This window comes from Paramormyrops kingsleyae, unplaced genomic scaffold (genome assembly GCF_048594095.1).
Source record: "Paramormyrops kingsleyae isolate MSU_618 unplaced genomic scaffold, PKINGS_0.4 ups289, whole genome shotgun sequence".
Lineage (NCBI taxonomy): Eukaryota > Metazoa > Chordata > Actinopteri > Osteoglossiformes > Mormyridae > Paramormyrops > Paramormyrops kingsleyae.
In genome coordinates, this window is record NW_027326226.1 from 10,406 (window position 1) to 36,464 (window position 26,059).

The window sequence follows — 26,059 nt, forward strand, 5'->3', positions numbered from 1 at the left end:
CACTATATTACTATATAGTTTGTACAATATACCCTATTGCGTCGTTGGCACAAGTGTGTCTGAATCAACTTTGATTTACATAGAAAAGAAAATCAAAAATTTCCCACCCATAACCCAGGATCAGAAGTTTAATGTTAATAAACTGGTTTCCAAAAATTAAATTCAACAAGGCAGTATAAATTAATCAATTGTAAAATGAAGAAACACCCAGAGGAAGCATTTAAAAAAGGATCAGTCGCATTCATTGAGCTTGGTAACCATGGGAGAAGCAAATACTTCCACTAGGGGGCAACAAAGTGCAAGCAGCATTCAGTGGGAATATATTGCTTAGCTGACATTTCAGCATGTGAAACATATTGCTTAGCTGACATTTCAGCATGTGAAACTACAGACTGTGTGAAACCAATTTTCAAGTCAGATGCACTGGAGCTCTTTCTGCCTCATTGATAACAAGAAGCGGCATCCAGGGCTCAGTCTACTCAGGAGCTCGGCACTGTACAGTGTTGTCTGGAGAGGGATGCACTAACTATCTCAGGCCTACAGAGATAAGGCCCAGCAAGGTGAAGAGCCGCAGGCAAACTGACATCACTGTTTACCGGAATGTTATGGATACCAGGCCCATATTGAGGCAACGAGCAGGCAGCGTGTACTGACTGAGCTCCCGGGGGCAGGTCGACATCGGCAATGTGCATCCTTTATATCATGCAGCCTCTAAACTGCACCTGCTCACCAAGTGAATTTATGGACGAAACATAGAATGAAAGTACAGACCTAAGTAATCAGCACCATTTCCACAATCTGGGTTCTTTACAGAGCAGAAGGCAAAACACTTTATCAGTAATCTGACTGAATGTCACAAGCATACATCAAAATCATACATTTAGCAGTAAGAACATTTCTGTCTGACTCCAGAAGCAGCAGAAGCCGTGTCACCCATAACTCTGACTATTTAATAGTGTGGTCCACAAACATGAAAAACAATTCTTTCCTCTCACCCTCATTTCATCAGTGGACAGCACTGGCACAATGCAGATCCACGGGGAACAGCTGTAAGAGGTGTTTAGCATTACGGGCTGTTTTAACTGTGACAATCCACACATGCTGTTTTATTAAGAATCGTGCTGTGTTGGAAAGCTGAGCACTGACACTTGCCTATGACGTAAGCTCACTGGCCTGTGAGGACACCTGACACTCACAACAAGTGCAACGCAACCAATCAGAGAGGAGAAAAATGGCCACTAACATGGCCACACATGTCCTGACTGGTCAGACGAAAGCAGGCATTGCCATGCCCTCCTAGCAGCAGGAAGCGGGCATCACCCTCCCCTCCGAGCAGCAGAAAGCGGGCATCACCATGTCCTCCGTGCAGCAGAAAGCGGGCATCGCCATCCCCTCCGAGCAGCAGAAAGCGGGCATCACCATGTCCTCCGTGCAGCAGAAAGCGGGCATCACCATGCCCTCCGAGCAGCAGAAAGCGGGCATCACCATGCCCTCCGAGCAGCAGAAAGCGGGCATCACCATGCCCTCCGAGCAGCAGAAAGCGGGCATCACCATGCCCTCCGAGCAGCAGGAAGCGGGCATCACCATGCCCTCCGAGCAGCAGAAAGCGGGCATCACCATGTCCTCCGAGCAGCAGGAAGCGGGCATCACCATGCCCTCCGAGCAGCAGAAAGCGGGCATCACCATGCCCTCCGAGCAGCAGAAAGCGGGCATCACCATGCCCTCCGAGCAGCAGGAAGCGGGCATCACCATGCCCTCCGAGCAGCAGAAAGCGGGCATCACCATGTCCTCCGAGCAGCAGGAAGCGGGCATCACCATGTCCTCCGTGCAGCAGAAAGCGGGCATCACCATGTCCTCCGAGCAGCAGAAAGCGGGCATCGCCATCCCCTCCGAGCAGCAGAAAGCGGGCATCACCATGTCCTCCGTGCAGCAGAAAGCGGGCATCGCCATCCCCTCCGAGCAGCAGAAAGCGGGCATCACCATGTCCTCCGTGCAGCAGAAAGCGGGCATCGCCATCCCCTCCGAGCAGCAGAAAGCGGGCATCACCATGTCCTCCGAGCAGCAGAAAGCGGGCATCGCCATCCCCTCCGAGCAGCAGAAAGCGGGCATCACCATGCCCTCCGAGCAGCAGAAAGCGGGCATCACCATGCCCTCCGAGCAGCAGGAAGCGGGCATCACCATGTCCTCCGTGCAGCAGAAAGCAGGCATCACCATGCCCTCCGAGCAGCAGAAAGCGGGCATCACCATGCCCTCCGAGCAGCAGAAAGCAGGCATCGCCATCCTCTCCAAGCAGAGAAAGCAGGCATTGCCATGTCCTCCGTGCAGCAGAAAGCGGGCATCGCCATGCCCTCCGAGCAGAAGACAGTGGGCATCGCCATCCCCTCCAAGCAGCAGGAAATGGGCATCGCTTATATATAGTCAGCTTTTTACTAGAATTTAAACTGTGACTACATCAGGAAAAGCAGCTGGAAGATGGACAGATGCATTAGACTTTTAATAACTTTTACTATTTACTATTTCCAACTTAATCTCAGATCTCAGCATCTTAATCTTACAGGATAAACGATACTCCAGACTGTCAATGGAGTTCATTGCGGTGATGCACACTAGACAAGCAACACGAGAACAGGAACCTCTGATGAATCACCTGCACTGTGATGCGATGATACATAAGAAGAGGGTCTTCATGTCCACCCATGAGTGGAATAAACATGCAGGCCCTGCAGCCCTTATCAGATGGGCTTTAACAACAATCAAAACCTGAGCCGAAAGTGGATAGAAGCTTAAAAATAAAAAACACAAAATGAAAATGAGAATATTTATTAATAAAATTCCACCTAATGCTAATTACCTGTCCAATAAATGTCCAAAAAAATTATTAAATATGTAACCATTTTAATGGCCTCAACTGCAATGTCCATCATGGGAGACAGAAAACATTCAGTCTGACTGAAAATAAAGTGCTAAAAATACACACAACTGCCTCTGTGACACACCCTGCTGTTTTCATTTAGCCCCTCCTATGGTTCTGCATTAACAAAATATCAAAGCAATATCAGGCAGGATGTGGGGCCCAAAAGCCTTCCCAGTAATTCCATGGTTCACATAAATTAGCTGATTATCACCTGGTGGCATAAATCAAATCACTGGAGGAGATGAGGGCCAAAAATGCTTTTAGAGGTAGATATCAAAGTTGTGCCCTTTCCAGGAAGACATGTGATACATAATTACTGCTTCCCAGTAATTCCGGGGCCTGTCCGATTCTGGAGAATATGGGAGCAAAACCAGGCATACTAGCAGAAGGCAGAAGTTGGGCCCATCTCCAAGACGGTTCCTGCTATTTGTGTGGTGCATGGCACAAACCCCCATTGAAAAAAGGTGTTTTCATTCATCCCATCAGTGACGCACTGCAGCCCCCTCCCCCCGGCCCCTATGGAGAGGCTGTGCAGTTCACCAGGTCTGAAAAGGGGAGCTGTCAGTGTGAAAACAGGGAGAGAAAGACAAACAGCAGAGCTAAAAGGAGGTGTGGGCCATTTCATTACCCCCCCCCCCCTTTAGGCAATGGGGCTGTCACTCTCCCTTTGGATTCCTTAGTGATGACGGCAGAATCTTAAATCACAACCATCAAACATCTCTTTGCCAACAGTCAGAGTTGAATATTATTATTATTATTATTATTATTATTATTTAGAAGCATTGTGACAGCAAATCACTTGCAGAAAAGTCACCCACAGCAGAAAATAATTTTCCTGAGGAGCAAAAAAAATTATGCTTCTAGTCTCTATAACCAAGCAAGCCACAAGCCAGAAAAAGGGCCATCCTCAAGCCACAAGCCAGAAAAAGGGCACAGACCAAAAAAGGAGCGCCCTCGAGGCACAGAACAGAAAAGGAGCGCCCTCGAGACACAGACCAGAAAAGGAGCGCCCTCGAGGCACAGACCAGAAAAGGAGCGCCCTCGAGGCACAGACCAGAAAAGGAGCGCCCTCGAGGCACAAACCAGAAAAGGAGCGCCCTCGAGGCACAGACCAAAAAAGGAGCGCCCTCGAGGCACAGACCAGAAAAGGAGCGCCCTCGAGGCACAGACCAGAAAAGGAGCGCCCTCGAGGCACAGACCAGAAAAGGAGCGCCCTCGAGGCACAGACCAGAAAAGGAGCGCCCTCGAGGCACAGACCAGAAAAGGAGCGCCCTCGAGGCACAGACCAGAAAAGGAGCGCCCTCGAGGCACAAACCAGAAAATGAGCGCCCTCGAGGCACAGACCAGAAAAGGAGTGCCCTCGAGGCACAGACCAGAAAAGGAGCGCCCTCGAGGCACAAACCAGAAAACGACTGTCCTTGAGGCACAAACCAGAAAAAGGAGCATCTTCAAGGCACAGACCCAAAAAATGACCATACATAAGGCACAAACCAGAAAAAGGAGTGTCCTCAAGGCACAGACCAGAAAAGGAGCATCTTCGAGGCACAAACCAGAAACAGGACTGTACACAAGGCATTAACCAGAAAAAGGAGCACTTGCCTGTCACCCCTGGCACTTAAGACCCAGATTTATGGGCTCTTTCAATGCAAGTAGACATCCAAGACTGAAGTGTCTCTTCAGAGTTTTCCTAACGACGCGTCAGTAATCAGTGATTCACACCCAATGCCTGAGACAGATGAAAGCATCCGTCTTTACTTGTGGCCCTCAGCACAGCCTCCTCCCTCCAGCCTAAGGTCGCTTCCTGCCATCCATGGCTTTCAAAACCCTTTCGGGGGGGGAGGGGGCGGACTTTCCCACCATTCATTACAGAATGACAGCTCAGCTGTGGGGATGGCTGTGCCCCTTCCTTTCGGGCCCCGTTAATAGCGGGTACTGGGTGGCCCAGCAGTAATAAGGCGACGCCTTTTATGCAATTATCATGAATGCAGGACACTTCAAAGACCCAAGTGGATAATACAGCCAAATTGTGCCCTGTCAAGTTGCACTGGTACGGTGGGATTTAGACAGTTGCCATGGTAACTGGGACTACCTCATACTCGAAGGCAGAGCCATCAGTAGCGTCTACACATGCATACGTGTACAGACAATTTTCTTACATATAAGGACACCTCGTAGATGGTACATTACTTCATTGACTTTTATCACATGTACAGGAAGTGGCATCTCATAGCGGGGTACTCAATCTCGTTTTCTTCACAGGATGGGCATCCATCAGAGAGATTTTTCTCTCCATTACAAGGACACTTCATTGTGTTTGCTCACTTGTAAGAATACCTTAGAGAGCACTTCATGATTTTTTTTCCACCAGACAGGCATCCAAAGGGCACCTCAAATTTACCATTTACTTTTCCATGGGAAGGGTACCCATAGGGGCCGCTTAGACCACTGTAAGGGCACCTTATAGGGCACTGCATCACATTCTCTCCACTAGAAGGGCACTTCATAAAGACACCCTTTTCCACTGGAAGGGTACCCATAGGGGCCGCTTAGACCACTGTAAGGGCACCTTATAGGGCACTGCATCACATTCTCTCCACTAGAAGGGCACTTCATAAAGACACCCTTTTCCATTGGACGGGTACCCATAAGGACCACTTAGACCACTGTAAGGGCACCTTATAGGGCACTGCATCACATTCTCTCCACTAGAAGGGCACTTCATAAAGACACCCTTTTCCATTGGACGGGTACCCATAGGGGCCGCTTAGACCACTGTAAGGGCACTGCATCACATTTTGTCGACTAGAAGGGCACTCATTTAGACACTTCATCACATTTTCTTGCTCTATCGGGCACATTATCTCATGAAGGGGGCATCCTAAATGGCACTAAAATATGTGAAGGGCAGCCATTAGCTGCACTTTTGCCACTCTAAGAGGCACTTTCAGCCAGTTGCCCCCCCCCCCCCCATCTGCTCCCCTCTGAGTCCACCAATGACCTCACAAGACAAACACACAGAAAAACACTGACACAGCATACAGAGCAGCTTCCAAAATCACTATAGGAATCCTGTCATAGGCCAAAGGTCTGTAGGGTCAGGGTCTAAGGGGCCCGTGGTGGTGGCACGGCAATGGACACAAGGTGCTGCCTTCACACACGGCCAGCAGGAGCTGCTAAGCAGCTTGCTCTCACACCTCAGGGCAGGATCTGCCTGTGACATCAAGCCCGCTGCTGCTACAGCCCACGGTGACGCAGAGCTCTTCATCTCTGCTCGAATTCCCTCATGAAGGTAAAGAAAAAAAAGTGACTGTTTTGTCAGGGCTGTGCTGGCCATTCGGCATGCCGAGTATGGCCCATGAGTATGAGCCAGCATAATTTACCTTGTGGGATCCCAAAGTCCTGGACCTATCTTTAATCCCAGTCCAGCCCTGCTGTTCATATAGGTTCAACTTAATTCACAAAACTAATACTAAACAAATATAGAGTTTCTAGGCCTGAACAAACTGCGAATGACACAGTAACATGACAAAGCCCCTTGACCTCTAAATAACCCTACATGACCTGAAGACAGATTTATGTCAATGTGATCATGACTTCCATTTAGGGGATTTGTCCAGCAAACATTTAGTCACTTCCCTAATCCCTCATTAGGCCAGTAGGAGCTGTGAGGTCAGGAGACCAGGGACCTGAAAGAGAAGGGATCAGCAGCTTGTAGGTGCAGTTCTTCCCCAACACACCCCCGGTTGACACGTATCAGAAAAATTTAGTTCAGATTCCAAGAGGGGAATAGCTGCTTTTCCACTGTCAAAGCAAATTCTAAGTAAGTGTAAGGGGTTGTGTGGGGGTGCAGTGGTTAGCACTGAGGCCTCACACCTCTGGGACCAGGGATCAAGTGTCCCCCATTTGTGTGGAGTTTGCATGTTCTCCCTATGTTGTCATGGGGTTTCCCCTGAGTACTGCCAATCCCCCCCATGGTCCAAAACCATGCTAAGGTTGACTGGAGTTACCAAATTGCCTGTAGGTATGTATGTGTGGGTATGTGCCCTGCGATAGGTTGGCACCCCATCCTGGGTTGTTCCCTGCGATGGGTTGGCACCCCATCCTGGGTTGTTCCCTGCCTTGTGCCCTGCGATGGGTTGGCACCCCATCCTGGGTTGTTCCCTGCGATGGGTTGGCACCCCATCCTGGGTTGTTCCCTGCCTTGTGCCCTGCGATGGGTTGGCACCCCATCCTGGGTTGTTCCCTGCCTTGTGCCCTGCGATGGGTTGGCACCCCATCCTGGGTTGTTCCCTGCCTTGTGCCCTGCGATGGGTTGGCGCCCCATCCTGGGTTGTTCCCTGCCTTGTGCCCTGCGACGGGTTGGCACCCCATCCTGGGTTGTTCCCTGCCTTGTGCCCTGCGACGGGTTGGCACCCCATCCTGGGTTGTTCCCTGCGATGGGTTGGCACCCCATCCTGGGTTGTTCCCTGCCTTGTGCCCTGCGATGGGTTGGCACCCCATCCTGGGTTGTTCCCTGCGATGGGTTGGCACCCCATCCTGGGTTGTTCCCTGCCTTGTGCCCTGCGATGGGTTGGCGCCCCATCCTGGGTTGTTCCCTGCCTTGTGCCCTGCGACGGGTTGGCACCCCATCCTGGGTTGTTCCCTGCCTTGTGCCCTGCGATGGGTTGGCACCCCATCCTGGGTTGTTCCCTGCCTTGTGCCCTGCGATGGGTTGGCACCCCATCCTGGGTTGTTCCCTGCCTTGTGCCCTGCGACGGGTTGGCACCCCATCCTGGGTTGTTCCCTGCCTTGTGCCCTGCGATGGGTTGGCGCCCCATCCTGGGTTGTTCCCTGCCTTGTGCCCTGCGACGGGTTGGCACCCCATCCTGGGTTGTTCCCTGCCTTGTGCCCTGCGACGGGTTGGCACCCCATCCTGGGTTGTTCCCTGCCTTGTGCCCTGCGATGGGTTGGCGCCCCATCCTGGGTTGTTCCCTGCCTTGCACCTGTAGGCTCTGGACCCCCTGCAACCCTGAATAGGATAAGTGGTTACAGAAAAGAGATGGATGTGTAAATTCCCTACACTTCAGTAAATGCTCATCAATAAATTCAGCCCTAACCTGCACAAGCCTTTTCCATCCTTTGTTTTTCCATCAAGCCAGGAGACATCACCAAGTTACAAACTGGTCCTTCTGAGCTCTCAATGGAAATATGTTCTGACCATTCTGTGTCCATTCACTGATTGGATGGCTCATGCTGTAACTCTACTGGCCAAACCCAAGATGCTGGCAGAGCAGAATCTCCAGAACCCAAATATGCAGATGTCATCTACGGCCTTGAGGACGGTCCTAATTGCTGAAGAGTTAAAAAGTCTCATATAAACACAAATGTATGCTTCTAGTGATTAAATCTCTTTTTAGATTTTAAATGAAATATTCTCTAAAATATGGGTGAATATAAACTTATTCATTAAGTTAGACCAAAATACAGTTCAACAATACAGCATAAACATGAAAGCAGAGTGCATAACAATCCCTTACGAAATGGGATTTCCATTCTGCTGCAAGTAATTTGAAAAATACCACGCTGTGCTGGGCGGGATTTATGACAGTGGTCCATATATGTACATGATACGCACAGGAAGCCGGAGCCCTAACCGGCCGTGCGCAGTCCAAACCATGTCTTACGCCAGGAGCTGGAAATTTCCACTGAAGCCGCCAGGAGAATGTGCTGCGATAACATTTCTGTCACTCCTGATCGTGACAGAAAGGACAAACAGCAGAAAATATGCTTATTGTCAAATCAAATCATAGAGAAAAATCGATCAGATGCGATTGCGATTTTCTCCAAAAAAATAAACTGACTTTGTGGGTAAATACATATTACCGCATACTACAAAACAATAACTGGTTATGGCTATATAACCTCGTTAACAATCCCTCTCTAAATGCCTGTAATTTCACAGGATGGATGTCTTTCCGGCTGGATATATGTTTTAGTTAAGAGGAAACTGTATCGAAGGTGCTGACACTAGCCCGAGATGTTAACGGTGATCATCTTACTGTCCATAGTAGGCCTACTTACATGCAAAGGGTAAGACGCTGGCACCCCATTCGGTCGCTGCCAGAAAACCCAGACGACACTGCTCGTCCACCAGCAGCAACTAGTAACTTCTCATACAGCCTTTGATTAAATAAATCCGGTTTGCCGGAGGAGGAATCAGACAAACATTGGATAATGTCTGTCATACAGTGCCAAGCACTCCTTTTTCCAACCAAGCTAAATGCTAACGGGTCGTGAGCATCCAGGCGCTAAAAGGGTTAATAACATTTACAAAACCAATATAAAGCACGTTAAGTGTGACATAATATTACTACTACTAATAATAATAACAACAACATCTTCGTATGAAACTACCGGCAATAGTGGGAGGATGGGATCGCCCTTTTCGTGCCCTTTATGGCGGAAAAAACACTTGTCCGTCTAAAGTGGATATCTCTGGATATGGCTTCTCTACCTTATGTAAGAGAACAGCCCAGCCAAACTGCTTCTCCCATGCAAACGGAGAGGCGGAATGTGCACAAAGCGTTCCCGGTTGACAGATAGGAAACGGGAAGATCAGGGGCGAGTAATGGAGATGTCAGCCAGTCCCAGAGAAAAGCACCGCGTAACAGCCTTTAACCCTAGCTCCACGACAGTGGCAATATAGGCTGAAAAAAGAATTCTGACATATTGCCAGAAAAAAAATTAACTGCTAATGAATGTTGACGGACGCAAACTATTAGGTGATGTGACATAATAATAGACGTATTTAATGTCCACTTACTGCATCTCATAATTTGTTCATTTCCGTGAAAATTATACATTAATTTGACGAAGACAATTATGTTTGGTTACTGCCCTTGCAATCGTTTAGGTCTATGCATTTTCAAACCTCCTTAATTGTAGGTAGGCTTACTTATTTAGAAAAATGTATTTAGGGACTCCAGGTGCTTCATGTTTGGCTGCTCGGGCGTTGCTGCTGTCATGTGGTGTGGCCTGTGGTTTGCTGCCACCTAGTGTGCACACGATGAAACTATCACCGAAATCGAAAAGTAAACACATTTTTTGCGGAAATAATGCATTTACACTTCTTATACTGCTCTAAATCACACTTTTGCATTGTAGACTCATAACGTAACGGCTGCACGACTGAATGAACTGGAATCCTCCATAATAAGAGATGAATTAACTTAATCAGTGATCACAGCATGTTTTTGACCACAACACTTCGTCTTAATCCATTTTCGTCCTCTTAAAAGTTTTGGGTTCTTATCGGATAGTATACTATAGCCTTAGGCAACCTTTTATTTAAGGTATAGTCTTAATATTTGTCCACTAGAGGCCAGTATTGCCATTTACGTATTGTCAATATTCTCAGATTTAGATTAACTGTATAGAAGCAAAAGAGCCGTTTATCTGGTGACCAGTGCTAGACGTGGTTCTTTAAATTCTTATTTAAAGCTATGCGTCTCGTGTCCTGAACTGCCAGCTGCTCGTAACATCTATTTGAGTTTCACTCGTGACACGTCAATTCATCATTACATTATTCGATCTAGACAGAGACGTAGATTATTTAGTGCTGCATGGAGTGGAGAAATGTCAAAATTTTCAGGTAATGCTATGTAGAGAGTTTTCAAGCACCTAAAATTTTAAATTCCAGAAGGGCACCCGCCGTTATATCAACTAGTGTCTAAAGTATCTAACAATTAAACATGCTTTATTTGCACAAGTACAGGAACATTGGAATGCTTCTTCCCTGACCCCATCTTGCTCTCCATGCCTTGGGGGGCAGGGGGGGGTTAACTAATATGCAGCACATCTGGAACTCAGGGTTAAGAGTCTTGCTCAAGGGCCTACAGATATGTGACCATTCTACCAAGACTGGGGCTCAAACCAGTGATCACAAGCACTTAACCTGCTGAGCCACTCACTGCTTAGTGCCAAAGCTTTCCGCACAATCACAAAGAGGGTGAAGTTTCTCATTCAAGATTCTAGATTGTTATTTGTTCAATGCATGAATGGACAGGCATAGCATCAATGAAATTGCCATTAATAAAAAAATAAAAGAAATACTAAAATATACATATATTGCATTATATGATATAAAAGCTATATGAAACATAAAGATAAATAGTTATAAGAAATATTTAAAGTACAGTATTTAATTTGCTGTACTTCAGCTATAGCAGTGATGACTTAAGTTGTGTACTTCCACTATATGGCAATTTTACCAAAAACATCAGTGTCACCAATATAAAGCAGTCCAGTCCTTTTATTGTTATACAACCTGCTATTTTCTCCCACCAGCTGCCGGGGTGGGGTGGGGTGGGGTGGGGTGGGGTGGGGGGGGGCTGCATAGCAGAGGAAATCTGTGTGAGACTGTGTGTGGTTATGAGCAAAGGACTCTCCCCATATCAAACCATGAGGTAAAACACCAAGGACATTTGCAAGGGAAATATCTTTCAGCAGACAGGACAAACTCTTATATGGCAAAAAATCCCATTGAATAGCAATGTTTACACTCCTCCCCCAGTCATATAAAACACACGTCCATAGAAGCTTAACCATAGAGCTAAAAGGGATATTCTGAAAGAGAATAATGAATAAACTAACTATATATGCTTTGTAAAAAGTAAAATTGTGTATAATGCAGTTAAATTGCCTATTTTCTCCCTCTCAGTGTTAAATCAGTAAAACGTCTGGATACTTATGTAAATAGGATATTTCAGTTATTTTATTTTAAATAAATTGTTGTGTAGATGAATTATTTAAAAAATTAACTGAATCCATTTCAAAATGAGTCTGAAACTTGAAATGCGGACTTAAGAGGATCTGAAAACGTTACGTATGCACTCTGATGTTTTTATGTACAGACTAGAATAAAAAAGCAACAGGTGCAACACTGTAGGATCCAGTATAAAAACAACAAACAATAAATATGCCATAATGATTTATGTTTATCCATGATCTATTGTTAATACCAAATAACTGAGTGAGCAGATCTCATTTTCAAATCCACAGGTCAGTGTTTACTCTATTAACTGTAATACGAGCAAATACTAATAAAGTACAATATAATTTGAATGCGTTCCAAAAAACGGAAATGCAGTTAAATAATAAATCTCCGTGTTTCTGGATAATTTAATAATTTTTTCGAATAAATTGGAGGAGCATGAGGAGAGGCTAATGAGTCCTAAAACATCTCGGATTTTGGCCTCAAATTATCTCCATCCAAATATAAATTTTTCCAAACCTCGGTAAAAAACCTTGGTCATGTTATTTCAGAGCACGGTATTCAACCTGACCACTTCCTGTCGTAGTGGCAGTAAGTATGTGTCCCGCTCTAAGTCTCAGTTTTTCGGTGGATGCTGGACTGAGGAGTGTCAGAAGGCATTAGAGCTTGGTATTGAGAAGCTCACAGCAGCCCCCATACTTGTTTTCACAGACTGGCGGCTGTATTCTGCACACTGATGCCAGCACCACAGATTTGGGTGCGGTGCTATTTCAGATCCAAGATGGCCAGACCAGAGTGGTGGCGTTTGCTAGTTGTGGACTTTCTAAGGCAGAAAGAAATTATCCGGCTCACAAGTTGGAATTTCTTGCACTCAAGTAGGAGGTCTGTGAAAAATTCCATGACTATTTGTATGGTGCCACCTTCAAAGTGTTGATGGATAATAATCTGTTAACTAATAAGAGATTGGACGCCACCAGTCACAGATGGCTTGCTGCACTGTCTGCAAATAATTCTGATGTCCACTATAAATCGGGCACACGAAATGGGGAGGCTGATGGCCTCTCACAGTGGCCTCATGCACCATCATTGAAGGAGGAGGTGGACAAGGTAGATAAGAGAATAGCCAGCATGCTTGATCGTACTAAGCTAGCCCCTGACTAGTTTAACATATTGGATAACAATGCAGTGAGCACTGTATGTGCGAGTCACATCTTGAGGGCTCTTGTGGTGTCCGAAAGTGGAGACGAGACAATAGCGGAGAGTTTCATCCCTGCTGTAGAGACACTGCTCTGTGACGCCATTGCGGTTCCGGAAGACCTGGAAGAGCTAGTCTTATGGCCCAGTCAGCCTACATTGCCTGGGTTTTCCAGTGAAGATTGGCAGAAGTTGCAGGGAGAAGACACTAGTCTGGCACATGTTGTACAGCTTTTGACTCTGGGTTCCCATACAGTGGACAAAATATGTGAGCAACCAGACGTACTTTGGTGCACAATCACCTAGGTGAAGATTCCCATCAGCTTGTTGTGCCTCAGAGCCAGAGAGAGAGCATTTAGGGGTGTGCATAATGAAGTGGGGTATGTGGGTGTTGAACGGACTGTGGAGTTGGCAAGGGCCCGATTTTATTGGCCTAAAATGATGCGGTATATAGAAGCAAAGTGTAGGGCGTGTGAACGATGTGTGAGACGCAAAAGCAAAGTGCAAAAGGCAGCTGAACTCGTGAATATCAAGGTCAGAAGTCTCCTTGAACTCCTATGTATGGATTTCTTGTCCTTGGAACCTGATTCAAAAGACACTAGGCGTATCTTTGTAATAACTGATCATTTCACCAAGTATGCCCAAACATGCCCAACCCGAGATCAAACGGCCAAAACGGTGTCTGTAGTACTATGGGAGAATTTCATTTTGCCATTATGGATTTCCACGTCGTTTACATAGTGATCAGGGTGCATGCTTTGAGGCATTGTTAAATCACGCACTACCCCTTACCATCCCAGAGGCAACCCAGTGGAAACGTTTAACCGGACTCTACTTGATTTATTAAGGACATTGGAAGAAAAGAAAAAAGAAGAATGGAGGAAGTATGTAAGGCCGTTGGTGCATGCCTATAATTGCACTAATAATGATGTTACGGGTGAGGCGCCGTTCCTTCTAATGTTCGGACGACAACCACGACTCCCAGCTGATTTATGCTTTGGGGTCATGACTCTGAAACACACTTGCACTATGTGCGTGACCTTAACAGCAGACTTAAATACGCGTATAATTTGGCCTCAAAGAATGCAGAAAAACGACATAATCTGAACAAAAAACGGTGGGATTCTAAAATAACGGCTACGCCGTTAGATGTTGGAGATAGCGTCCTTGTTAGGAACTCGGGTCTTCAGAAGAAACATAAAATTTCGGACAGGTGGGAATCTGCTGTTCATGTAGTGTTGAAACAGCCGGACCAAGACATTCCTGTATATGTGGTCAAGCCTGAGGGAGGAGAAGGTAGAGAGTGAGTTCTCCACAGAGATATGCTGATTCCATGTGGGATTTTGCCTGTGGGTCTAGGATTGGGGGACAGTGCAGACACCGAACGGGTTCTACTTACTCTGATTTCCGCAAGAGGCAATAATGAGTCTGGGCTTGAGTTTCATGTAACGCTATGAATGTACTTTTATTTTATTTAAGCAATTTTGCTGTTTATCTAGTTATATGATTTTTTTTTCTTTTTGTAACTTTCCAGGAAATTACACTAGTTCTATGTTTTAAGTGAATGCGAGATTTTTGGTAATACAGTATCACGACAGCTCAGTGCCATCCAGGCTCTGCGTCATTACGCTCTGCGGAGACTGGCAAATTGTTTTATAAGTCGCTGTGAATGAGCAGGGAAAAAGCTGAGCAGTGCCACGGACATTAGTGGCATCTAAGTTTCTTCTTTCTTGTTACCAACATCTGCCTCCTTTGCTAAGATGAACCTACCGACCAAGCAACCACACCGCCGTTCGGACTCTCCTTTTCCCGCCAACGAGGCACGGAAAAAAACGTGCCAACTTCCATTTTTTGTCCTTGTGGTTTTTCTCAGGAGGGACAATATGGAGGAGCTGGCCATTTTGAGCATTTGGGTACCCAGCAAATAATTATTACTTCTTTTTGCTTCATCAAATGAAGATTTTATTTTTTTTGTATGGACTTAATTATTGTCAGAATATATGATTGTGTTCTGGGTTTATGTGCTGGGGATTATATATTAAACTAATTTGGTAATTAAACTATTATAAAAGGTTGTGAAGAAAGACACATGGTGTCCATATCATATTTTCTTTCTGAACCACCGGTAACTGGACTCAATTGCATAAGAATATTGCAAGACCCTGTACCATAATGCCCCCTTTTTAAAAAATCACAAAGACCCATCACTGGGAAACATAAAATTGACCCTTATTTTCAATATTACTTTTCCACAGACCCTGAAGATCTTCATTTAGGGAAATACTAAGTGCTGTGTCACTGTGACTTAACTGAAAACTTGGCCAAACAGCCGCCTATAAGGCAGATATGAGATTATTGACGGGGAGCACTGATACTTAAGTCTGTGTGTGTGTGTCTGTGTGAGTATCTGTGTGTGAGTGTCTGTGTCTGTCTGTCTGTCTGTGAGTGTCTGTGTGTGTGTGTGTGTGTGTGTCTGTATATGTGTGTGCGTGTATGTGTATGTGTGAGTATCTGTGTGTGAGTGTCTGTGTGTGTTTGTGTGTGTGTGAGTGTATGTGTGTGAGTGTCTGTGTCTGTCTGTCTGTGAGTGTCTCTCTGTGTGTGTGTGTGTGTCTATATATGTGTGTGCGTGTATGTGTGAGTATCTGTGTGTGAGTGTCTGTGTCTGTCTGTGAGTGTCTCTGTGTATCTGTGTGTGAGTGTCTGTGTCTGTCTGTCTGTGAGTGTCTCTGTGTGTTTGTGTGTGTGTGAGTGTATGTGTGTGAGTGTCTGTGTCTGTCTGTCTGTCTGTGAGTGTCTGTGTGTGTGAGTGTATGTGTGTGTGTCTATATATGTGTGTGTGTGTATGTGTGAGTATCTGTGTGTGAGTGTCTGTGTCTGTCTGTCTGTGAGTGTCTCTGTGTGTTTGTGTGTGTGTGAGTGTATGTGTGTGAGTGTCTGTGTCTGTCTGTCTGTCTGTGAGTGTCTCTGTGTGTTTGTGTGTGTGTGAGTGTATGTGTGTGAGTGTCTGTGTCTGTCTGTCTGTCTGTGAGTGTCTCTGTGTGTTTGTCCGTGTATGTGTGGAGCTTACACATTTTCCCTCTGTTTATTGGCATCTCTAAATTGCCTACAAAGTATAATTTCATGTGTGTGCTCTAAGATTGACTGGTAACCCATGACACACTATGATCACGATGGTGCTTCTCCGGGCGAGCTAGTGGGAGGTGTCTCTCTTTCTCACCCTGGGCGTGCTAGGGAGAGGTGTCTCTCTCACTCCGTGCATTGTGGGTGGGAGGTGTCTCTCTCACTCTATTGGTGTGCCCGGGGAAGCAGTCTTTCTTTCTCACCCCAGGTGTACCAGGGGGAAGTGTCTCTCTCACTCTGCATATGCCAAGCTGAGGTGTCTCTCTCACTCTGGACTTGCCAAGCTGAGGTGTCTTGCTCACTCTGGACATGCCAGGGAGAGGTGTCTCTCTTTCTCGCACTGGGAGTGCTGGTGGGGTGTCTATCTCAATCTGTGCTTGCCAGGGGGATGTGTCACTCTTTCTCACTCCGGACATGCCAGGGGGAGGTGTCACTCTCACTCTGAGTGTGCTGGGGGGAGTCGTCTCTTTCTCACCCCAAATGTTCTGGGGGGAGGCATTGCTCTTGCTCACCCCAGACGTGCTGTGAGATATTTTCTCACTCGGCACCTATGACTCAGAAACTGTCCAGACATCTTTATTTGTGACACCACATGCAAAAATTGCTTCCTGAACAATAATTTCCATCTAAATTCATAAAATATAAAATACATTTGTGTTGTTTGAACACCACTCTTTCAATTGCTGTTAAAAAGCTTGGACACAAGCAAAATGTTTTAATTCAATTTTAAGTAATGAGATTAAATTAGATTAACTTTATTCATCCTAGAGGGAAACTACAGCATTCACAATGAAAAACTAAAATAATACACTAACATGATGGCAAGGCCCTGTGTTTTAACATCTACTAAATGGAGCCATTATAGTTATCTGTGTTTGGTGAATGATGATAATTATTTACACAGGTAATGGACATTATCCAATGCCTGCTAAGCAAATGGACCCACAAATAAATTTACCTTTGGATAATGAACTACAAACTAATAAAAATTAAAAGAAAACAACAGGCAGTAAAATAACAAAATAAAAGCTTTTTCTGCCCCTAATACTGCTGGCGCTGGTCTGGTGATTGATGCTACTTAATGAATCTTCCTTTGTAATATTTTGACTAACCAATTGTATTCTCCAGATTTGTAAATGAGGTTTTATTTGAAATCATTTGGTTTAACATGTCAATATGTACATACGAGAGACAGCGCTGAGCCCTCAGATGGAAATACACGCCGGATGTTACCGTCATTTTGAAGTTTTCAGTTTGTGTCATTGGGACGCTTTAGACATGCAGGAAAAAACTTAATCTGCTCCTCTAACTGTGGTAAGACTGTTGTAATGCTTTCTGTCGTGATTTTTAGGTGTAGTTTCTAACAGTAATCCACAAACATACAGCAAAGATCAGTTTAAAGATTTTCGGTCGATGGTATTGTCTCCAAATATGTAAAAGATATTTTAATTATTTTCTTTGCAGAGTTTATAGTGTAATTAGCCCAGAATAGTCTCAGCGTGTTCCTTCACTCAGGGCTCTCTTAGCTCACCTGTCACCTGTTCTTTTCCCCATTTATTTCTTTCTCTTTTTCCCCTCCTTTCATTCATTCTGCCTTTTATATTTTTTCTTTCAGAATGCAGACATGACCAGAACATCATTTGCGGTCTGTCAGTTGCAGTCTGTTGCTTCCGAACCAGGCATGTATTTACATTTTAACTTTTTATTCTAATGATTCATGAGCCACTTAATCCGAAAGCAAAAAAACAGTCCATGTGAGGTTATGCTTTCCTTTTGTGCACGTCCACGGCAGGAAATAAAGAGCCAAGGTAAACATCAGAGCACAGGTAGGGCCAGGCTAAAGCAGAGGAAAGAAGCCTGTGAATTAACTCACAGTGCAAAGGGGAACAATCGCCGTCCCCAGGAATGGCTTTGCGGTGGGCACACTCACCCGTCACCCGTCTGGTCTGGGCTATGCAAAGACAGCAGGGAGCTCACCTGCCCGGCGGCCTGCGGGGAGCCACACAAATGCACCATTGTCCGCTCAGATGTATCAGAAACCTGTTATTCAGCCCCCCTCCCCAACCTGCATAAACAAGGGCCCGATTCTGCCCACCAGCTGTCAATCCTGCGCAGACACGGGTGCCAGCGCAAGGCAGGCAGGGGGTGACACTTCCATTTGAGATTCCAGAAGTAGACATGGCAGGCAGACAGCAGTCACTGCTGGAGCGACAGGCCCGTATCTGTCTAGCACAGGTCAGCATTATATTATGTTTAAAATGCCATGAGGATTCCGTGACCCAGTGCTGGATACAGGGCTGATTGATGGATAGATGGATGGATGGATCTTATGAGGAGTGACAAGGCCAGCAAAGAAAACGTCAAAATGACTAAAAAGCCCACCATCAAGCATTCTGATTAATATCAGGTTAAAACTCATTAAAATAATCCAAAGCCAATTACTAAAAGTGTGCTTAGACAGGGCTGGCTTTCAGTTAGCCTGTCAATCATTTTGAATAATATGTTACATTTGTGTTTGAGCTTCATGTTATCGCTCAACCTCTATGTTGTGTGCGTGTGTGTCATGGTTGAAAAGGTACTTTTTATTCCATTGAAATAATATTTAACCAATATTCATATCCACTTTTCAAAAAATATCAACGGAAAGCAAACAATGGGCTTATCGGGCCTTGAACTGTGACGGATGAATGTCACTGATACATTCGTACAGGACTGTACTTAATAGGTTCTGTGACACGGGTCACTTTTCACCTCATTTTACCTTTTCGCTCTCATGTTAACTGCACACAGTTAAAACACCTAATTAGTCAAAATGATGTGATCAAACTACAGGGGCATATAGGTCGGTGTCATATTAAAAACTGTCAGACCAACAGTAACATATCATCATCACAAAAATATAACATAAATGATATAACTATTCTGATTTTATTAATGAGCCTGGAAAGTGGAAAACCCACGGTGGATTGTATGTGGGAATGCAGATGTGCTTGTGTAAACAGTGTGGAGAACTGAGGCTGGCAGGCGTAAACCTGAATGGGACGTACACAAAGGCCATACTGGGCTCCGTCTAAATAAACAGCCCTTTACTTTAACTGGGAACCCACCCCCCCTCACAAGGAAAATGCCCTTGGTGAGGTTTCGCTGTCTTTTGTCCACCAAGAGACATGCTAAATGTAAAACCCCCCCCCGACTGCACATTCAGCCGCATCAAGCCCAGACACGGCACAGACGCTTCAGGAAACTGCCGTCAGAAATGAGAGCCTGGTCAAAGGTAACAAATAATGCTTCAGCAATCGCAAATGTTACACTTTGCACTTTTATACTGTTGCATCTCATTTATATTATCAGGTTCAAACCATTACAGAAAATATTTATTGTATATATAAAAGTATATATTGCTACCACAGGTAACGAGTCAAAACAAATTAAATTGCATACACCCTCTCCACTGAGTGTTGACACGTTCCTTTACATAACATCTATTACAGCAGCTGCTCGTGACGACGGGTTTATTTTGACATGCAATAACATGGCATACCTGAAGATAGCTGTAAGCAAAATGTGCTGCAATTGAAGAGGAATAAAATGAAACCAGAGACAACATGAAACGATAACTTGCGTTATTCCTCTAAGTCGTATATGTTACACATGATCTGCCAGAATTTAGCAACGTAATTCGATGCTATGACTAAAGGAAGATGTGTTATGTATTCGTCTATTTGCCTGGAAAACATTTCTCTTCAAAGCGGACTGATCGGTCAGTTATTGGGCTGATAATAAGTGCCAGTAGCAACAGGCAAGACGTGGCAGCGCTAGTGCACAGTGGATCAGCACCATAGGTTCTGCACCGGGCTCACACTTACCTGAGACACTGAAATATTACTCTGCGATAATGACCCACTGCCCCAAAGGTGTTTTACACTGCATGAAGCTGGATCTCTAACTGAGAAAAAAATCACCAGTCATCTAATCTGAAAAGTGTAATATATTTTCAGGCAGCAATATGATCATCATTAAGTGCTGTGCTCAACCGGGTGAACGCAGGGAGCTTATGAAGCCTCTGTGGTAGGTGTGAGGAGGTCTCACAAGTGGCAAATCACATGCAAATGCAGCCGTCAGAAACTCGGCGTCCTTTTAGCCGTCTGCTCCACCACAACCACATGCAGCTGCCCTCCACTGACAGCCCTCTACCATGTCAAAGCCACGATCCTGCCAGCCAGCAATAAACAATGAAAGAATTCCTGATAAAGATGATTTCAAAGTAACCTCACCTTCTAAGGAACACAAGCAAGATCTGCGGTAATAATGGCAGTCAAGAAAAGAAAAGAAAAAAAAAAAAAAAAAAAAAAAAACAGAACTGAACTTTCTAGATTATCACACCATGTGGTTTGCATGCATTGACACTATGACCAAAGAGTCACTAAGGGATTATGGGGAAATCTGTTCATTTTGTTGTATCTGTAGTCAACGTGAGAGCAAGGGGCAGCTGTGCCATTTGAATGCCCCATTTAAATGCCCTGCTGCCTCCCATGCCCCCATGGCGCTACCCCAAGGCGGTAAGTGTCCCTGCAGCTGATAATGCAGCCGCTGGGGGGAGCAGCCAGGCAGGCTGCTTTTCCCACTGTGTATTATTTGGTATCTCAGGTGCAGGTGCGTCACGTACAGTGTCATGTGCTACACAAATCTTAAGCAGGAAGCCGGTGAGGCACGGTCATTAAAATAGCAATTAATAATTTGATATTAGCGCATTTAGCCAGGCACTTCCATTCCTGTATCCTTAAGCATAAACTGCTCCTGTTGCTGACATGTCTCCTCAGAAATTATACACAAATTCCATCTTAGTTGTTTATTTGATTTTGTCATTTTTTTTTTTATAAATTCTTGTCCATTTGATTGCTTTTCATAAAAATTAAGATTGTAACAGCAAGCTACAAGGTGGACATGCGTCCCAGGCCCGAGAGCCGACGTTTGCCTGGACCCAAGCCAGACCTGGCCCAAGGTCTGTTGCCAAGACCGTTGCCAGGAAACACCCAGTAATCATTTGAACCCAGCTGCCGTGCGCAGGGCAGCAATGCACAGACATCTCCACAGCCCCATGCCAGGTGCAGCTCCCAAGAGGCCTCCTAAGGTTATACTCATCAACAAACAGAGTGCAGGGATTAGCAAACACTGGGGGGGCAGCTGGGATTTAAAACTCAACTTTCTCTTCTGCTACAATAGTGCCACAGATACCACAGACTATGGACCTGAAAAGGGATCAAATGAAAAAATGATTTGGTGGTCCAAAAACGGCAGTGTCAGCGACGTCATGCAGGTGGGGGAGGTGCGGGTTTGTTTAAGGTGTTTGCTCTGCAGGCCACCAAGGAAAGGGGCAGGTGCCGGCTTGAAGAACAGAGCTACAGTATCTGGAGGACCCGCCGCCAAGTCTTCATCCAGCTGATCGGTCGCTGCTGCCTCATCGTGCATTCCGTCCTGAACATACAACTCGCTTGCAGACGAGAAAATGGGGAAAGAAATAGCAGTAATGTTTTTCAGTTCTTTACTGAGCCGTCCTGGGTGTGTTTCGGAGTTTAGGTTAGGGTTAGAGCACATGACAGATCCTGCTGTCTCCCAGATGCTGAGAAAGACCTTAAATGTCCTGCGGTCTCCCAGATGCTGAGAAAGACCTTAAATGTCCTGCGGTCTCCCAGATGCTGAGAAAGACCTTAAATGTCCTGCGGTCTCCCAGATGCTGAGAAAGACCTTAAATGTCCTGTGGTCTCCCAGATGCTGAGAATGACCTTAAATGTCCTGCGGTCTCCCAGATGCTGAGAATGACCATAAATGACCTGCTGTATCCCAGATGCTGAGAATGACCTTAAATGTCCTGCGGTCTCCCAGATGCCGAGAATGACCATAAATGACCTGCTGTATCCCAGATGCTGAGAATGATCTTAACATGCTTTCATTGCTGCTCTACGGAGGACTACCATTGACTCCTGGGTGCACCCTGCCCACAGTTATTGACATGGAATAGATGGACAATTCACCAATTCACGTACATATCGTCAACCCCCCACCCCACCCCCACAGAACCTGCCAAGACCTGCTCTTCTCTGCAGGGGTTCATATCCTCACATTGCAGTTCCACCATCTCCCCTGGGTTTTGTAGCTAATGGTAACCCACATAAGTTCCCTCAAAACTGTACTGATGAGCCAAAAAATTAAGGCCACCCCCACATGAAGTGAATAATGTTGTCTGGCTTGTAAAAATGGCACCTTGTCAACATCTTGGATATATTAGCTGGTACTCAGTATATATGGCACTTGGATATATTAGCTGGTACTCAGTATATATGGCACTTGGATATATTAGCTGGCATTCGGTACTCTTAGTCGACTTTGTGAACGCGCGCAGAAACGGGCAGCGGAAAAGTGCGGAGTGACTTTCGGGGGAGGGGGGGGATGGCCAAGACTCCTCAGTGCGGGACGGGAATGAAGGCTGCCCCCTTTGGTATCAACCAGTTTAAGGGCACAAATGGCAGATAATTTCAAAGATGGATGTGGCTGTAATGTGCCATCAAGCCCTGCTCTGTAAGGGGCTGCGTAGCTGCAGACCGGTCAGAGTGTCCATGCGGACCCCTGTGCACCGAAGAAAGCACCTACAATGGTCACGTGAGCAACAGAACTGGACCATGGAGCAATGGAAGGAGGTGGCCTGGTCTAATGAGTCACATTTTCTGTTGCATCATGTGTATGGACAGGTGTGTGTCGAGCATCTGTGGGATCTGCTGGACCGATCTACAGCTACTTAGCCTTGTACACAACAGGGCTCCATGGACTGTGTGCTGTGACACATCAATCCCGTAACCATCCTTAAAATTACCTACGATTCACGCCTTAGTAGCCTTTCTGTTGGTTTGTACCACATGGCATAGCCTTTGTCTGATCTCACAGAGAAGTCTTTGACCAAACCCCCTGTTGCAGATTTGTTTTTCCCTCCTCGGACCACACTGAGCAGGTACTCAGCACAGCAGACCATGAGAACCCCACAAGCCTTGCCGTTTCAGACAGTCATCTGCCATAACAATCTGACCCTTAAAGTCATTCAAGTCTTTACCCTGGCTGATTTCTTCACATTCAACATGGTGACTGTGAATGCAGAATGTTAGCTTACATTTATTATACCTTAGACACATGAGCTGTTTTTACAAGTCAGTTTTACTCACATGACTTGGGGATGGTCATAATGTTCTGGCTCATTAATCTGTATTGCAATAATCCAAAAAGCATCCCATTCAGTAGTAGTAGTAGAAGCTTTGTCATTGCAAAAAATGGTATCAAACAACAAAATTTAGAGTTGCCACTCTTAGTCAGTGCTTCTAAACTAATATAGTTGAAAAATAAATATGTATATAAAAAGTTACCCGCCCCTGGCCCAGTCTGAGAACACTAGTTAAACACAGAATAGGCAATAAGGATACCGGAAAGAGTAATGCAAGCAATATAGGAAAAGCTTTAGCAAGTAATCATTTTCAACCTCTTATTGCATCTGATCCTGTTTTGCGCGCGCACACACACACACACACACACACACACACACAGAGGGTCTCGCCCCCTCGGCAGCAGCCGCAGATGATGCTCACGGGGTGGCGCCCTAACAACCTGGCCCATGTCAACCTTGCAGACCAGCCCAAAACCACTGTCAATGCCATAACACAGGTTAAATCCCTCTGTTGCAGTAAAGCAGACTCCCCTCTGCCTAACATAGAATAATGCTATGCATTTTGGTACTTCAATGCATTATGTGGATCCAATGTGACTTCAAGGCTCCTAGTGGATTTGGTTTAAATATTTCAGTCTCGGGTTAGTGTGTTTTATTTAAATCTGTTTTAAATGCAATGCCATGAAAGACTATTCCTCAGTACACATGTAATTCATTGCATGCAAAAAATTTCATGCCTGTACATGATTTTTCTCCTGACAATGGAAACATCGGTGTGGGAAAAAGCTTCAGAAAACTTGGTGTTACACAAGGCAAATATATTTCATCACACAGTGTGCTGGGCAAAGATTAGTGTAAACGTTTTGTTTAGATCTGATAGCAACACAATAAAACAATAAAGCAATTAAAAGAATGAAAAAGTTAAAGTAAGAATCTTACAACAAACCTCCAGGGCATCCGATCGCAAAAGATACTGCATGTAAACGGCAGAGCTTGAGGCGACAGGTCTGTCACTGCTGGCCGTAACTGAAGAAACAGCACTTTGCTTCTTGCGGAGGGCGCAGGAAACCTTGTGCTGCACCAGCCATCTTAAAAGACCATAAACAGTAGCTAGGGCAGATGAAAAGCAAGTGATCATGCAAATTATAAAGCACGTAATATGTCCACAGGATCCAATGTTTAAAAAGCCTGTTGTCTGCCTTTAATATATACATATCATTCTTACAAAGTTTCAGATCCAAGATGAGAGTTTCTCATAACAGCGTAAAGTTGACCATAATTATGACAAAACAGGACAGAGAGGAGTCAAAAGCAAACAGGGAAAACTACCAAAAAGTGACAACTGAGAAGCAGGACAACAGAATTAGGATCACTAGCTTAGCCACACACAGTAACATCACACAAACTCTCATACAATGACCAACCGGGGAAATGAACTAAAGCAGGAACTTAAATACACAAACAAACCTGAGCTAACGAGGACGCAGGCCAGAAGCATTAACCAGACAACCAATCACAGGGAACACTAGGTAACAGGCAATAGATGGAACTAATGAAGAGGTAATCACAGGAGTAGGGAACTTAACAGACAACTAAAAAACAATATTCTAACACTAGTGACCTGTGGCCTGTACTATGAAGCGGGTTACTGGCTTATCGGGGTAGCTTGTCGGATTTAAGGTACCACAGTTTAAATGGACTTCATATTCGTTCACTTACATTTTGCCCAGACTACCTTAAATCCGACAAGTTACCCCGATAAGCCAGTAACCCCGCTTCGTAGTACAGGCCACCGGCCACTGGAATACAAGGCTAATACAGAGTACAAGAAGTGCAAAACAAAACCAGAACCTAACAAAGGAGTGTGGGCTATGGATGGGAGGACTATGACAGAAAATAAACACTAGGAAAACCAAAAACCAAAGTATAACAAACCAAAACACACAAGGGTAAAGGATACAACTACAGAGGGGGAAGGCAGAATGGTCGTGTACCTTGTGTCCCGTAAAAACATGGTTTGCATGGTTTAAACAGTACTTTCAGTCCACGAAATGATTCATAAGAACATAAGAACATAAGAACTATACAAACGAGAGGAGGCCATTTGGCCCATCGAGCTCGCTTGGGGAGAACTTAACTAATAGCTCAGAGTTGCTAAAATCTTATCTAGCTCTGATTTAAAGGAACCCAAGGATTCAGCTTGCACTACATTATCAGGAAGACTATTCCATACTCTGACTACACGCTGTGTAAAGAAGTGCTTCCTTAAATCCAGTTTGTAATGTTCTCCCGCTAATTTCCACCTATGGCCACGAGTTCTTGTATTTGAACTAATGCTGAAGTAACTATTCGGTTGAACAGCATCCAAACCTGTTAGAATCTTATAGACCTGGATCATGTCCCCCCTCAGTCTCCTTTGCTTGAGGCTGAACAGATTTAGCTCAAATAACCTTTCCTCGTATGACATTCCTCTAAGACCAGGAATCATTCTTGTGGCCCTACGCTGCACCTTTTCTAAGGCCGCAATGTCCTTTTTAAGATATGGTGACCAAACCTGCACACAATATTCTAGGTGAGGTCTCACCAAGGAATTGTATAATCTTAGCATTACCTCCCTTGACTTAAACTCCACACACCTGGAGATATACCCTAACATCCTATTGGCCTTTTTTATTGCTTCCCCGCACTGGCGAGAATGAGACATGGAAGCATCAACATACACACCAAGGTCTTTCTCATAATCAGCTACCTTTATTTCAGTAGGACCCATAAAATATTCACTGTGAAATATTAGATCTTTTAGGTTTAGGCTATATGAATAATAAAGATTAGCCATTTTTATGTAATTCAACCTGTTTTCGTTAATCAG

The 26,059-nt window shown here is 45.2% G+C and overlaps 1 long non-coding RNA gene across 1 annotated transcript; it reads right to left on the bottom strand.

Moving 5' to 3' along the window:
• Positions 1 to 19,339: 19,339 nt before the first annotated feature.
• Positions 19,340 to 26,052, bottom strand: LOC140587497 (uncharacterized). Its single transcript, XR_011989169.1, has 2 exons — positions 24,137 to 26,052; positions 19,340 to 21,474 (listed from the first exon to the last, which is right to left on the bottom strand). It is a non-coding gene; the product is annotated as an uncharacterized lncRNA (long non-coding RNA).
• Between the last annotated feature and the right edge of the window lie 7 nt (positions 26,053 to 26,059).